The 10,756-nt window shown below is 36.4% G+C and overlaps 1 pseudogene; it reads left to right on the plus strand.

The window, feature by feature from the left end:
* LOC114224575 (eukaryotic translation initiation factor 4 gamma 2 pseudogene) overlaps positions 1-4,686 on the plus strand; it is a 192,786-nt pseudogene extending 188,100 nt beyond the window's left edge.
* Positions 4,687-10,756: the final 6,070 nt, after the last annotated feature.

Below are 10,756 nucleotides of genomic sequence, written 5' to 3' on the forward strand. Positions count from 1 at the left end.
TTTGGGTCCTTTCTCTTTTCTTTTTGGTAAGTCTGGCCAGGGGTTTATCAATCTTGTTAATTCTTTCAAAGAACCAGCTCCTAGTTTTGTTGATCTGTTCTACTGTTCTTTTGGTTTCTATTTCATTTATTTCTCCTCGGATCTTTATTTCTCTTCTCCTGCTGTGTTTAGGTTTTATTTGCTGTTCTTTCTCCAGCTCCTTTAGGTGTAGGGTTAGGTTGTGTAGTTGAGACCTTTCTTGTTTCTTGAGAAAGGTTTGTATTGCTATATACTTTCCTCTTAGAACTGCCTTAGCTGCAACCCAAAGATTTTGAACAGTTGTGTTTTCATTTTCATTGGTTTCCATGAATTTTTTTTTTTAATTCTGTAATTTCCTGGCTGACCCATTCATTCTTTAGTAGGATGCTCCTTAGCCTCCACGTATTTGAGTTCTTTCCGACCTTCCGCTTGTGATTGAGTTCTAGTTTCAAAGCACTGTGGTCTGAAAATATGCAGGGAATGATCCCAATCTTTTGGTACCAGTTGAGACCTGATTTGTGACCTAGGATGTGATCTATTCTCGAGAATGTTCCATGGGCACTAGAGAAGAATGTGTATTCTGTTGCTTTGGGATGGCATGTTCTGAATATGTATATGATGTCCATTTGGTCCAGTGTATCATTTAAAGTCTTTATTTCCTTGTTGATCTTTTGCTTAGATGATCTGTCCATTTCAGTGAGGGGGGGTGTCAAAGTCTCCCACTATTCTTGTATTATTGTTGATGTGTTTCTTTCCTTTGTTTTTAAGTGCCTTATATAATTGGCTGCTCCCATGTGAGGGGCATAGATATTTACATTTATTAGATCTTCTTGTTGGATAGACCCTTTAAGTAGGATATAGTGTCCTTCCTCATCTCTTATTACAGTCTTTGGTTTAAAATCTAATTTGTCTGATATAAGGATTGCCACCCAGCTTTCTTTTGGTGTCCATTAGCATGGTAAATGGTTTTCCACTTGCTCACTTTCAACCAGGGGGTGTCTTTGGGTCTAAAATGAGTCTCTTGCAGACAGCATATCGATGGGGTCTTGTTTTTTAATCCAATCTGATAGCCTGTGTCTTTTGATTGGGGCATTTAGCCCATTTACATTCAGGATAACTATTGAAAGATATGAATTTAGTGCCACTGTATTGTCTGTAAGGTGACTGTTACTGTATATTGTCTCTGTTCTTTTCTGGTCTATGTTGCTTTTAGGCTCTCTCTTTGCTTAGAGGACTCCTTTCAGTATTTCTTGTGGGGCTGGTTTCATGTTTGCAAATTCCTTTAGTTTTTGTTTGTCCTGGAAGCTTTTTATCTCTCCTTCTATTTTCAATGACAGCCTAGCTGAATATAGTATTCTTGGCTGCATATTTTTCTCATTTAGTGCTCTGAATATATCATGCCAGTCCTTTCTGGCCTGCCAGGTCTCTGTGGATAGGTCTGTTGCCAGCCTAATATCTCTACCATTGTAGGTTACTGATCTCTTCTCCTGAGCTGCTTTCAGGATTTTCTCTTTGTCTCTGAGACTCGTAAGTTTTACTATTAGATGTCGGGGTATTGACCTATTTTTACTGATTTTGAGAGGGGTTCTCTGTGCCTCGATTTTGATGCCTCTTTCCTTCCCCAAATTAGGCAAGTTCTGCTATAATTTGCTCCAATATACCTTCTGCCCCTCTCTCTCTTTCTTCTTCTGGGATCCCAATTATTCTAATGTTGTTTCGTCTTATGGTATCACTTATCTCTCAAATTCTGCCCTCGTGATCTGGTAGTTATCTCTCTTTTTCTCAGCTTCTTTACTTTCCATCATTTGTTCTTCTATATCACTAATTCTCTCTTCTTCTTCATTTATCCTAGCAGTTAGAGCCTCCATTTTTTATTGCACCTCATTAATAGACTTTTTGATTTCGACTTGGTTAGTTTTTAGTTCTTTTATTTCTCCAGAAAGCGTTTCTCTAATAACTTCCATGCTTTTTTCAAGCCCAGCTAGTATCTTTAAAATCATCACTCTGAACTCTAGTTCCAACATCTTACTAATGTCCGTATTGATTAGATCCCTGGCATTCGCAACCGTCTCTTGTTTTTTTTGTTGAGGTGTTTTTTTCCATCTTGTCATTTTGTCCAGAGGAGAACAGATGAATGAGAGAACAAAATGCTAACAGGGTAAAAATGTCCCCAGAAAATATACACTAAACAAATCAGAAAAGACCTGAAACTGGGGGGAAAGAAGGGAAAGAAAGAAAAAAGAAAAAGAAAAAATTAAAACAAACAAAAACAAAACAAAACAAAAATAATAGAATAAGATCAAATATGATCAGGCTGGTGCATAGATCAGTGCCGCACACTACAATTTGGGCGTATTTTGGTCTGTTAGAAGAAAGTACCACCCAAAATTTTAAAGAAAAACATATATGTACAATAATAAGGGTTAATATGATGAAGGGATGGAATATGACTGTAAAGATGAAAATTATAAAAGATTTTGTAAAAGGAATTGATAAGAGAAGAAGTTGGTTGAAAAAAGAAAGAAGAAGTTTAAAAAAAATGAGAGAGAATGTGATCAGGCAGGAGACTAGAACAAAGCCATACACTAGAGATTTAGGGTATATTTTGATCTGTTAGAAAAAACTGTATCCCAAAATTTTAAAGAGAGAACAACTTATATATATATATGTATATATATATATATAAAAAATAAGGTTAACTACTATGAGATGATAGAATATGACTTTAAAATTGAAAAATAAAAAAGATTTTTAAAAAAAGGGAATGATAAGATATTGGTTGAAAAAGAGGAAAATAAAAATTAAAAAGAAGTTAAAAAATTATCTTTGATGACTGAATATCTGAATAGTGGGAATGCAAATGAAGCTGTCAGTGGTGTCCGAGAAATGAGGGCTCCTAAACACTTTCTTCCTGAGATGTTAAGCAAAGTAATTATCCTGTCACTAGATAGAAGTGATGAAGATAAAGAAAAAGCAAGTTCTTTGATCAGTTTGCTCAGACAGGAGGGGATAGCCACGAGTGACAACTTTATGCAGGCTTTCCTGAATGTATTGGACCAGTGCCCCAAACTGGAGGTTGACATCCCCTTGGTGAAATCCTATTTAGCACAGTTTGCAGCTCGTGCCATCATTTCAGAGCTGGTGAGCATTTCAGAACTAGCTCAACCACTGGAAAGTGGCACCCATTTTCCTCTCTTCTTACTTTGTCTTCAGCAATTAGCTAAATTACAAGATCGAGAAAGGTTAACAGAACTTTTTCAACAAAGCAAGGTCAATATGCAGAAAATGCTCCCAGAAATTGATCAGAATAAGGACCGCATGTAGGAGATATTGGAAGGAAAGGGACTGAGTTTCTTACTCCCACTCCTCAAATTGGAGAAGGAACTGTTGAAGCACATAAAGTTGGATCCATCCCCTCAAACCATATATAAATGGATTAAAGATAACATCTCCCCCAAACTTCATGTAGATAAAGGATTTGTGAACATCTTAATGACTAGTTTCTTACAGTATATTTCTAGTGAAGTAAACCCACCCAGTGATGAGACAGATTCTTCCTCTGCTCCTTCCAAAGAACAGTTAGAGCAGGAAAAACAACTGCTGCTTTCTTTCAAGCCAGTAATGCAGAAATTCCTTCATGATCATGTTGATCTGCAAGTCAGTGCCCTGTATGCTCTGCAGGTGCACTGCTACCACAGCAACTTCCCCAAAGGCATGTTACTCCGCTTTTTTGTTCACTTTTATGACATGGAAATTATTGAAGAAGAAGCTTTCTTGGCTTGGAAAGAAGATATAACCCAAGAGTTTCCTGGGAAAGGCAAGGCTTTGTTCCAGGTGAATCAGTGGCTAACCTGGCTAGAAACTGCTGAAGAGGAGGAGTCCGAGGAAGAAGCTGACTAAAGAACCAGCCAAAGCCTTAAATTGTGCAAAACATACTGTTGCTATGACGTAACTGCATCTGACCTAACCACTGCGAAAATTCATTCCGCTGTAATGTTTTCACAATATTTAAAGCAGAAGCACGTCAGTTAGGATTTCCTTCTGCATAAGGATTTTTGTAGTGTAATGTCTTAATCATAGTCTACCATCAAATATTTTAGGAGTATCTTTAATGTTTAGATAGTATATTAGCCGCATGCAATAATTACATCCTAAGTTCTCAAGCAGAGGCAGTCTATTGCAAGGACCTTCTTTGCTGCCAGTTATCATAGGCTGTTTTAAGTTAGAAAACTGAATAGCAACACTGAATACTGTAGAAATGCACTTTGCTCAGTAATACTTGAGTTGTTGCAATATTTGATTATCCATTTGGTTGTTACAGAAAAATTCTTAACTGTAATTGATGGTTGTTGCCGTAATAGTATATTGCCTGTATTTCTACCTCTAGTAATGGGCTTTATGTGCTAGATTTTAATATCCTTGAGCCTGGGCAAGTGCACAAGTCTTTTTAAAAGAAACATGGTTTACTTGCACAAAACTGATCAGTTTTGAGAGATCGTTAATGCCCTTGAAGTGGTTTTGTGGGTGTGAAACAAATGGTGAGAATTTGAATTGGTCCCTCTTATTATGGTATTGAAATTAAGTCTACTTAATTTATCAAGTCATGTTCATGCCCTGATTTTATATACTTGTATCTATCAATAAACATTGTGATACTTGAAAAAAAAATTATCTTTGAAAGACTAAGGCATCATGGGGAAAAAGCCATGAATACTATGTGCAGTATTCCCCTAGCGCTGGCGTTCTGCTGTTCTCATTAATCAGTAAACTTGGTCTTGGCTGGCTGTTCTTGCTGATCTTCTGGGGGAGCGGTGTGTTGCCATGGTTCCCCAAAGTCTTTGCCGAGGCGGAATTGTCCTGCCCTTGCCAGGTCTGGGCTAAGTAACCTGTTCAGGTTTGCTCTCAGGAGCTTTTGTTCCCTGCAAGCTTTGGAGGACGAGAGGGAAAATGACAGCCTCCCAATCTCCACCCCAGACTAGCTGTGAACTCGGGGCCCCACTCCTCAGTGAGCCCCCAGAGAAAAGCAGTCAGTCACTCCCAACTCCCCGGTCTCCAGCCACACTCCGTGCTCACCCGGTCTGTGACTGAGCGTTTCTATCTCTGGCACCCGACCCTGTGTGGAGTCTTCAAACCCAGCAGATCCCTGTGGTGCACTCCCATAACCCCTTCTCCCGGGGGAGGAAGGGGAGTCTCCCCAGATCTGCCACTTGTTGGGTCCCTGCTGGAGGAGCAGTGGCCCGACTGTGCCATGGACCACGGTTAATGACAACCTCGAGCTGAGAGTCCACTCCTCGGCTCCGCCTCTGCAGCCTGCTTACCCACTCTGATACCCGGGAGCTCTGCCGCACTCAGGCACCCCCGGTCTTTCTGTGACCCTGAGAGTCCTGCAACCACACTGTCCCAGTGAGGGTCCCACCCCCAGCCTAGCCACTGTAGCGATGTCCCTCAGCGGAGCCGAGTTCTAAAAGTTCCAACTTTGTGCTCCGCGGCTCTATCACTTGCCAGAAGTGGCCGATGGAGGCCCCCACCCTCACTGTCTACCCTCCTGAATATCGCCTTGGATTCACTTCTCCACAGGTCCTACCTTACAGAAAGTGGTCGCTTTTCTGTTCAGAGAGTTGTTGCTATTCTTTTCTTCAATCTCTTGTTGAGTTTGTAGGTGCTCAGAATGGTTTGATCCCTATACAGCTGAATTCCTGGGACCAGACCTCCCATTTGTTTTTATATGTCTACTCTGTCTTTACTCCTCTTTCTATCTTCTTTTGTGGTAAATAGGGTATATTTTTAGTTATTCTACTTTTTTTTAGTAAACTTTTGATATTTGTAGTTGATTTAGAGGTTATAAAAGGAATTTTCATATATTATAATCTGCACATTCATATCAACTATTGATTCTAATATTAATTCTAATATTAATATACATACACAAAGAACTTTCATCCAATTAACTCCATTTTCTCCCCCTTTGTGCTATTATTGTATTTTATATTACATATTAAGTATGCTTACAAAAGCCAATAGTATTGTATTATAATCATTGCTTTATATAATCCTATTTCTTTTGTAAAAGTTAAAGAAATCTAAAAAATATATAATTATGGAGTTATTAATTATAATCCATATATCATATTTTCCAATATTATTCATTTTTTCCTAAAAATTTGAGTGTCTGGTTTCATTTTCTTTCTTCATGAAGAACTTCTTTTAGTATTTCCTATAAGGCAAGTCTGCTAGCCACAGATTCATTCTTTGCTTATAGAAAATAGCTCTATTTTGCCAACATTTTTGAAGAATGCTTTTGCTGGATACAAGATTCTTGGGTGACATTATATTTTTCTTTCTGCCCTATAAATATATTATTCTACTGCCTTCTCTTGTTTCTAATAAAATGTCAGCTATTATTCATTTTGATGCTTCACCATATCTTAATGAGTTGTTTCTCTCTTCCTGTGTTCAAGATTTGTTGTTTGTTTTTGGCTTTCAACTGTTTGTTATTTGTCTAGGTGTGGATCTATTTGTATTTATCCTACTTAGGCTTGTTGAGAGTCTTGCATCTGCTTTATCAAACTTGAGGTTTTAACCATTCCTTCAATAGTTTTTGTTGTTATTGTTTTGCTCCATTCTCTGTCTTCTTTTTCTGAGTGAGACTCTGTGAAATCTGCTTACCCTTGGTGTGGGGCCTAATAGGAAGTAACTATTTCATCCTTTTTATATTCTCATGAGATGATGTTTGAGAGATGGCCAATAGGATATAATTTGACTCCCTCTGGCTCAGAAAGTTCTAATTAAAATATTTCATATAATACCTACTGGGTTTTTTTTTAAGATTTTATTTATTTATTTGAGAGAGAGAATGAGAGAGAGAGCACATGAGAGGAGGGAGGGTCAGAGGGAGAAGCAGAACTCCAGGATCATGACCTGAGCCAAAGGCAGTAGCTTAACCAACTGAGCCACGCAGGCGCCCAATACCTACTGTTTTTTGTGTGGTTTAATGGCATAGATTTTTAAAATAAGAACAGGTTTTAAAAATTCAATCTCCTTTAACATTCACAGAGGATCCTTTGTATTTTTTGTTTAAAAAATTGCAATGTATAGTTGATATCACCACATCTATGCATATATAAGTTAAATTATTGGGATACCTGTGTGGCTCAGTTAGTTAAGCATCTGCCTTTGGCTCAGGTCATGATCCCAGGGTCCTGAGATGGAGTCCTGCATCGGGCTCCTTGCTCAGCCGGGAGCCCTGCTTCTCCCACTGCCTGCCACTTCCCCTGCTTGTGCGCTCTCTCACTCTCTCTCTGACAAATAAATAAAATATATTTTTTTAAAAAGTTACATTATCTTGGGGCACCTGGGTGGCTCAGATGGTTAAGCATCTGCCTTCGGCTCAGGTCATGATCTCACGGTCCTGGGAATCGAGCCCCGCATTGGGATCCCTGCTCAGCGTGAAGCCTGCTTCTCCCTCTCCCTCTACTGCTCCCCCCACTTATACTCTCTCGCTCTCTCTGGTGAATAAATAAATAAAATCTTAAAAAAAAAAGTTACATTATCTTAACCAAAATGTGGAAATGCACACACAACACACACACACACACACACACACACACACACACACAAAACTGTTGGGCAACTTAGAGCTTATAAATGAGGAAAAAATTATATATATATCACATATATGATTGGTATATATATATCAATCAAAGATAATAGAAGACTTCAGCATATATATATATATATATATATATACACACATATATATATATACACATAGATATATATAGAGATATAAGTTGGGCAACTTATAGCTTATAAATGATATATATATCACATATATAATAAAAGATAATAGAGGACTTCAGCAAATCTCATGTACATTTAAACATCTACTCTTTCATACATTAATAAAATGAGGAAGAAGGTAGAGTTTATGGCATCTTCTTCCTTGTAGTAACATAGTTTTAAGATGTTCATTACTGACATCGTTAACCTTGATGGTATATCATGGAAATATATGCTGGTTTGGTCTATGTTTCCTTTTGGAATTTCACTTACCCCTCCCCACCACCGTTCTGCATTAAAAGTAGGCTAAATCCTAAAGGCTACTTCTATAATGGCTGGTTTCTGGCTGAGTATGACTATGGGAGGCTTTGACAGTTTTAGAGATTGGGAAAGAGAAAGAAACCAATGTATTTCCCCCCTCTTCCTCTGCCTTGGGGGATAAAGGTATGTACTCCACAGCTTCAGTTCTCACAGACCTACTACTCTGGATCTCAGCTTTTTTGGTGACTTTTACTTCTGAGCGCTGGTAATACTGCCTAATCCTGCTTTCCCTCCAGCATTATAGTAACATGTCTTCCTACTATTGTTGATTAATACATTGTATCACTCTCATTTGTTTGGTATCTGAATTCAGTGTCATCAATTCTCCGCATTACATTTACTTATTGCCAACTCTTGAAGTCACTTTTCTTGTTAGAATCCAACTGACAATTTTTTAAACAAAATAATTCTTTTATATCTTAAGTGGTATTAATCATGGGTCTCTATTTCCCACTAATGAGAAAAAAAAATTCTAGTTTTGATCCAAGTGGTGATGGATTTTTAAAAACGTATTTATTTATATTTACTTTGGGTCAAACCTTTTGGTCTAGAATTGATCATTATCCTGTTATCACAGAAAAAAATTTCATTTAAATAATGTTTGTTCTTGTCTTCATTTAAGTGCATATTAATACATCAATCCAATCAAAGTCTTCTAACTTCTTTATCACTTTCTTTATGTCTTCTTGTTCAACTACTTCACAGGAGTGTTGAGGAGATCTTGGCCAACAATACAGAGTTGCAAACATCTTTTAAATAAGAAAGCTTTTAAATAAGACTGACACTAATTCTAATTCTCGCAGTATGCCTATTGCTTAACATGCTCCATAGACCCACATAGCTATTTGGAATTCTTCTGTCTCCGTTCCAGTGGAAGTGAAAGAACTCATCACAAGGTTTTAGAAACCATCATATGTGATAAAATGTAATATAAACATAATACATATCTTTCTAATTAAAATATTTTTCAACCACAGTGAATATTAGAAAGAACAATAGGAGTAATGCATTTTTACCAAACCTAGACCTTCCTAATATCTATTTTGCTCTTTTAGAACATGGCATAAAGCCAAAGGATACTGCTCATTTTCTTCCCTACCATAACTTTTGCAATATTATCAGTATGAAATTGCCATCTCTGCCCCAAATGATTAAAAAAAAAAAAAAAAACCCTAAAGAACTCTCAAAGAATTTTCCCTTCATTGACCAGTTTGAAATTGTTAACTTTCCTCATGGTTAAATATTTAATGTGTTGCTGCTATATAAGAATCATCTTTGTGTTAATTATTCTAATTATAGACTATCTTCCATATTTTCCAGCACTAAATGCCACTCTATTTGACCAATTAAAAATTTGCATTACTCAGCAGTACACTGTTTATGAGGTTGATTGTTCAATTGTACAATCATCTCATTTTACAAATCAACTTTTTAATTTGAGGCTATCAGATATCATAGTGGAGAATGTGAACATATGAATAGTCTAATCAGTTTTCATTATGCCATTAGGTGTTCAAAAGGAATCGAGAAATGATGTAGTTTAGTCAGAAGTCTTATATTTTATGTCATGAGTTCTGTTTAATGGCTTTTGTGAAGTATTGCTTCAATTCTGTTTCCAAAAAGCAATAAAGCAGAAGTTGTTTTTACAAAGCAGATAGAAAATTGATTCACCGGTGCTGGGCATTTTCCAAGTTTAGTGCAGTATTTCCAAACTGTTACATATGTAATAATGACTTTGATGTTTAAGTAAGCATTTCATTAAATGGGTTGATTTTAGTTCTGAAGGTAGGGCTAGCGTCACTAACCAATGAAGTGGTGAGAAAGAATTAGTCATGTAATTTTATGTTAAAAAAAGTCACCATTCATGTGTATGTGAGTCTACCAGTTGAAGGGACAGGTTGAAGTGTTATGCCTCATTTATTTTTAGGGTTTATTTAAGTACTTTTTCCTTAAAAAGTGTAATAGTAGTAATAATAAATTGTACATATCATTTTCAATTATTCAAGAGAAGAAAACTATCCTAAATCTGAGGGTATTTTTTTTATATTTTCACATTCAGCCATATTTACTTTTATTAAAATCTCACTGTCAAAATTGCTTTTAACACTTATTGATGTATTTCTAAGTTGAATAGCAAAAAGAAAAAGATTTCTCATTATGTTCATTTCTATTCCAATTCTCTAAAATAAGTGTAATGTATCAAAAATTAATGATGTAATGTATGGTGAGTAACATAACATAAAAAAGGGAAGAGAAAACAAATAAAGTAAGTGTAATTCACATTTTTCTATCAGTATTGATAAGAAATCACATATTATAGTTAATAATTAAAATTTTACTACTTAAAAATGTCCATCAACTGTCTTCATACTAAAGGTATGGTAATCGTCTTTAAAAAACTGCTAGGCCTGGACTGGCTTTTCAGAAATCAAGAGATTATTGGCTGGAAAAATTGACATTACACTTTCTAACTATAGGAAACAAAAATTAAATGAAAGAGAGGGGGCTTAGAGTACAAAAAGTATTTAAAATATTTATTTATAATCTTATGGGCTATAAGATAAACCTTTGTTTTCCTATACTATAGTTACAGCTTAACAGTACGTCACGTACAATTATAATAGTAACATGATAAGTA

This window comes from Eumetopias jubatus, unplaced genomic scaffold (assembly GCF_037043125.1).
Source record: "Eumetopias jubatus isolate StellerSeaLion01/CBP00866 unplaced genomic scaffold, mEumJub1_p1.0 scaffold_3, whole genome shotgun sequence".
Lineage (NCBI taxonomy): Eukaryota > Metazoa > Chordata > Mammalia > Carnivora > Otariidae > Eumetopias > Eumetopias jubatus.